Consider the following 6,129-nt stretch of genomic DNA (forward strand, 5'->3'; position numbering starts at 1 on the left):
TAAATTTACCAAAGAGGAAAGGGGGAGGAAGGGATAAATTAGGAGTTTGGGATTAGCAGATACAAACTACTACACATAAGATAAATCAATGACAAGGTCCTACTACATAGCACAGGGAACTATAGTCAATATTCTGTTATAAACTATAATGGAAAAGAATACGAAAAAGACTATGCATATATTCTGAATCACTTTGCTGTCCACCAGAAACTAACACAACATTGTAAATCAACTATATTTTAATAAAAACTTTAGGAGTTCCTGCTCTGGTGCAACAGGATGGGGCAGCATCTTGGGAGCCCTGGGAAGCAGGTTTGATCCCGGGCCTGGCACAGGGGGTTAGGGATCCACTTAGGTTGCAACTGTAGCTCAGATCTGATCCCTGGCCTGGGAAGTCCATATGCCAGGGGTGGCAAAAAGAGAGAGAGAGAGAAACTTAAAAACAAACAAACAAACAAAAAAACATTCTCTAGATCTGAAAAGCAATCTGAAATTGGAGGTTGAGAGAATTCAACCTGGGCAAGGAAAAATTCATGAAGTGAAACCAAGACTAGAAAGTTCCCGTGTTGAAAAAGTTTTCGTTAACACTCCTGCTGCTAAACAAACAGGAAAAAAAGAAAGAAAAAAAAATTGATTCCTTCAAAAAGGTTGAAATGAGCAGGAGTTAAATTTCTTTTCTGAGTAGCAAATACTAAGAGACAGTGGGAGAATGTATAAAGAAAACCTTGCCTCTAGAATTTTATACTCAAGCCGAATGCTCTTCAAGTATGAAAACAGCAAAAAGGTGCTATCGTGTCTGCAAACTGAAAAAGCAAAAGATAAAAACAAGGGAGTTCCTGTTGTGGCTCAGCAGAAACCAATCTGACTAATATCCGTGAGGACACAAGTTCGATCCCTGGCCTCCCTCAGTGGGTTAAGGATCCCACATTGCCCTGAGCTGGTGGTGTAGGTCGTAGACACGGCTCAGATCTGGTTGTTGTGGTGTTGCTGTCGCTGTGGCGTAGGACAGCGACTATAGCTCCAATTCGATCCCTAGCCTGGGAACTTTCATATGCCGCGGGTGCGGCCCTAAAAAAAGACAGACAAACAAAAAAACTTCCAAGGTTAATGTTCATGTTCTACCTTAAAACTGTTGAATGCAGCAATTTATAAAATAGAGATGATAATAAAGAAATGTAAATCCTACCATTATACCTGCAGAGATCGTTGTAGTTAAGATTTTCTAAAGTTTCTTTTATTCTTTGTTCTATAAATAATAACAGAAACTGTGCTTGGATTGAAACCTGCCAGACTTACAGTTTGTTTTATTTCTCCGGCCCACAGGGAGGAGAAAGTAGCCAGAGAGCTTTTGAAATTTTCTGATTCAGGCGATTTTGACAGGGTGAGTCAAATTAGCACAGTTCCCTTAGCAAATCCCTCTTCTTACATGTGTCTCTCACACTTAAATAAGTAAGACAATGCTAATTTGTCTTTGACTCCTGTGTGTTAAGGGTCAAATTCCTGGAAGATTAAGAGGAACTTTATATATATATATATATATATATATATATATATATATATATATATACACACACACACACACACACACATTTTAGGGCCACACTTGTGGCATACGGACGTTCCTGGGCTAGCAGTTGAGTTGGAGCTGCAGCTGCTGGCCTACACCACTGCCATGGCAACATCCCATCCAAGCCACAACTGTGACTCATGCTTGTGGCGATGTGGGATCCTTAACCCACTGAGCGAGGCCAGGGATCCAACCTGTATCCTCATGGATACTACATGATGTGCTTAACCAGCTGAGCCACAACAGGAACTCCAGAATTTTTTTTATTTTTAATTTTTTAATTTTATGGCCACATAACATTTGGCATATGGACGTTCCTGGGCCAAGGACTTGCTCTGAAGTCTACTTTAACCATATGTGAATAAAACCACACTGGCTTTTGAAAAAGTTCATGCTTCCATGTGTATATTTTTCCATCCTTTTTCTTTCAGTTTACCTAATCATTGGCTTTGAAGTGAATTTCTCATAAGCAGCATCTACTAGGATTTTGGTCTTTCATTCCTGTTACTCTCTGTCTTTTGTAAAAGTGTTCAGATAATTTACCTCTAAGGTAATTATTCATAGTTTGGCACTTTAGTCTACCATCTCATAACTAGTTTTCTATTTCTTTCCTCTGTTTCTCATTTCTGTTTCTCTTTGGGGCGCTCTTAATTAAATAGCCTGAGAAGGATTTCTAACTAAACTAAGCAGGTGGCCACTTCACGCCATCCTAACTAGAAGTGACACCTGAGAGCCTTTAAATGAAAATAGTCTCTCTCTACCTGTCTGATGCTTTGCAAACTTGAGGTAAAGAGAATGCAAAATATTCTCTCATCTTTTTTTTTTTTTTTTTTTTTAGGGCTTCACCATATGGGAGTTCCCATGCTAGGGGTCACATTGGAGCTGTAGCTGCAACCTACAGCACAGCCCACGGCAACGCCAGATCCTTACTTAACCCACCGAGCAAAGCCAAGGATTGAATCCTCGTCTTCGTAGACACTAGTTGGGTTTGTAACCCGCTGAGTCACGACTGGAACTCCTCTATCCTCTTTTATCTATCATTTTCCTGAGGAATTCGATGACCCCTCCGATACTTCAAATGCTCAAAACGACTTCTCTTCAAAAGCTATCATCTCTTCAGTCTTCTCATTCAATAACCTTGAGATTTATGATCTAGGATTTCTTTTCATTTTATTAAGGCCCAGTTAAAAGTTCCATTCTCAATACTTCCTCTTTTGGTGGCCTCAGCACCAGGAAGTTTTTATGTGTAAGATACCATGAATCCTTTTGGCTTTATTTTTCAAGTGTTATTTTCAGCGCACTTATGAAAACCTGTGTAAATACTATTCTCGTTGCTGTTTTCTTCTTCTTCTTTAGTAAGTCATTGGTCAAAGGCAATGGATCCCAGTCTTCATAATGGGATAAGGGAGCAGTTTCTTTCTTAACACACATTGCTTAATCACATATCTGTTCTAACCTACCTAGAATATACATGTTAGCTTAGGGAGAGTAGCTAACAACTTTAGGGAGACTTTCATATGATAAATAAAAGGGATAATACAGACAAGAACAAGTTTTTGAAGCTTTGTCTAAAACCCTCTTAGTTCCAGGAGTTCCCATCGTGGCTCAGTGGTTAACAAACTCGACTAGTATCCATGAGGATAAGGTTTCAATCCCTGGCCTCGATCAGTGGGTTAAGGATCCGGCATTGCTGTGAGCTGTGGAGTAGATCAAAGACGCAGCTCGTATCCCGCATTGCTGTGGCCGTGGTGTAGCCAGTGGCTACAGCTCCAATTCAATCCCTAGCCTGGGACCCTCCATATGCCCTTGGTGTGGCCCTAAAAAGAAAAAAGGCCAAAAAAAATCCTCTTAGTTCCTTATCACATATGTGTGTGCATATGTTCAAAATTACATATTTGTGTGTCTGTGTATATACGCATCATATATATGCATGTACAAATGATATATATTAGATCTTGAATTTAGATTCAGTCCATAGTATATGCTAGTATTATTTTCTTGGACCACAATTTGTTCAAATTTTGAACTCCAGGACTTCCTGTCGTGGCACAGTGGTTAACGAATCCGACTAGGAACCATGAGGTTGTGGGTTCGGTCCCTGGCCTTGCTCAGTGGGTTAAGGATCCGGCGTTGCCGTGAGCTGTGGTGTAGGTTGCAGACGTGGCTCGGATCCCACGTTGTTATGGCTCTGGCACAGGCTGGTGGCTACAGCTCCAATTCAACCCCTGGCCTGGAACCTCCATATGCCACGGGAGCGGCCCTAGAAAATGCAAAAAGACAAAAAAAAAATTTGAACTCCAGTTTTTCAAAAATATTTAGATAGAAATATTCATTGTCCCAGTGTTGTATTAGTCCAAAATGTATTAATAAGCTCATAAAATGTGATTAGATTATAACAATTCAATTATGTGAAGAAGTTTAGAAATATACTATGGTTTTAAACTTTGTCAAAATGTCCTAGTGGAATGATAGCACTGTTTCACACAATTTCCCACTTTCTATAGATTACAAGAACCAGTTTAGGAGTTATCGAGTGGCCTAGTGGTTAAAGATCCTTCTTTGTCACTGTTGTGGCAAGAATTCGATCCCTGGACCAGGAACTTCTGCATGCCACAGGCGTGGAAAAAAAAAAATATATATATATATATATATGGACACTAGATATTTATACACTAACCAATATGATAATGGCAACTTTGAAATCTTTCATAAAATAATTATATCAGAAACTCTTAGCCATGTAATTTTTAGTAGGGAAAAAAAGCCATTCATTCCACACTACTGCACTATTATCAAAAAGAAGGAATACAAACTCACTTTGTAGAGAAAGAGGTTTTTTTAAAAATCAGTTAAAAATGTCCAAACTCAGACTTTTTTTTTGTCACAAAACAAAACAAAATAAACTCTTCAGGTCTCAACCTTATGTAAATCTAAAGTCACCACTAGAGGGAGCAATTTACCTGGTTTATCTTGGGATATGCTTCTATAACTTCCTTTGGCCTTTTAAATTCAGATGGCATTCTAAGAGGGTAGTAGTTTTTAGACTTTGTAACCTCAGCCCTCAATACTCAAAAAGTTTTATCCAGGAGTTCCTGTCGTGGCTCAGTGGTTAACGGACCTGACTAGTATCCATGAGGACATGGATTCGATCTCTGGCCTCCCTCAGTGGGTTAAGGATCTGGCACTGCTGTGAGCTGTGGTGTAGGTCGCAGACGCAGCTCAGTTCCAGTGTTGCTGTGGCTGCGGTGCAGGCCAGCAGCTACAGCTCTGATTGGATCCCTAGCCTGGGAACCTCCATATGCTGCAGGTGTGGCCCTGAAAAGACCCCCCCCCCAAAAAAAAAAATTATCCTAGTAATATTTTTTCACACTAAATTTTTTTAACGTAGGATGTTTTTTTCTTAATAGCAGCAAGGAGGTTTACCCATGGACGCACAAATCTGTCTTGTGGCCTGGCTAAATCTTGGTTTACTTGTAGGGTTTATGACCTGGGTGGTCCCAGGAACATGTGGTTTCTCTATAAATGAGTCTTGTAGGTCTGGTTCTGACTCATTTAGAATTAGCATGCTCAATACAACAGAAATCTCCAATAAGAGCAGCTTAAATAAAATCGTAGTTTATTATCTCTTACTAGAAAGTTTGGAGATAGGCACCCCAAGGGCTGATATGGTAGTTTTACATCATCAAGAACTTCAGTTCCTTTTCTCCGCCCCAGCAACCTAGTTCATAGCCTCCAAAGTTTGTCATCTTGTGGCCAAAGTGACTGCCAGAGCTCCAGCCATCACAGTTGTTCTTGGCAGCCAGAAACTTTTCTCTATACACTTTCTTAGCTTCAGTGGGTTTTTGTCTCTCTTCCCTGGGGATGACAGGGCTTAGTTCTCCTACCTCGATGGCTTGATACTTTTATTCCAGAGAGGGTAAGTCTCTATTTTCCCACTCCCTTGCTCCAGGCCCTCCCCTTGAAGGGAGATTTTCTGCTTCCATCTTTCTCATAAGCACCTGGAATAGAGATGCAAATGGATGTGAACACTTCTCTTGTGTCCTGGGATCCCGGGAGTTCTTTACTGTTATGCTAGCCTGCACTTGACCTTTGATAATTTGTTAAAATCTCAGCTGAATCGTTCTGATCCACTTGTTCGGTGTTCAGCATCTCTTCCTCCATTTTTGTGGGCAGGTGAGCCCGTGCTCACGTCTCAAGTCCACGTGCAGTGGCCTGTCTTCCACTGGCTTTTAGGTTATTTTGGTTCCCTCGCACTTTCAGCTCTCTTGTGGGTTCAGGAAAAATTATGACTCTGTTGTTTGCCTGGCTTTTTCTTCTTGTTCAGAGGGGGCCAGGTCTCATTTGAGCTCTCTACATCCTGGACATAACTGAACTTGAGAGGCCATATGTGAAAATGGAATGGCTGAGCATTTTCCGTAGCTATGAAAAATCGTTAAGCCACAGACATAAGCTATCATAAACCAATAACATAAGGAAAAAAAATCCTCATCTTGGCATATCGTCGAGAATTGTCAAACACAAAACAGAGGAAGCCATTATCACTAAGGAAATAGCAGGCTGCT

The sequence above is a fragment of the Phacochoerus africanus genome, chromosome 9 (assembly GCF_016906955.1).
Source record: "Phacochoerus africanus isolate WHEZ1 chromosome 9, ROS_Pafr_v1, whole genome shotgun sequence".
Classification (NCBI taxonomy): Eukaryota; Metazoa; Chordata; class Mammalia; order Artiodactyla; family Suidae; genus Phacochoerus; species Phacochoerus africanus.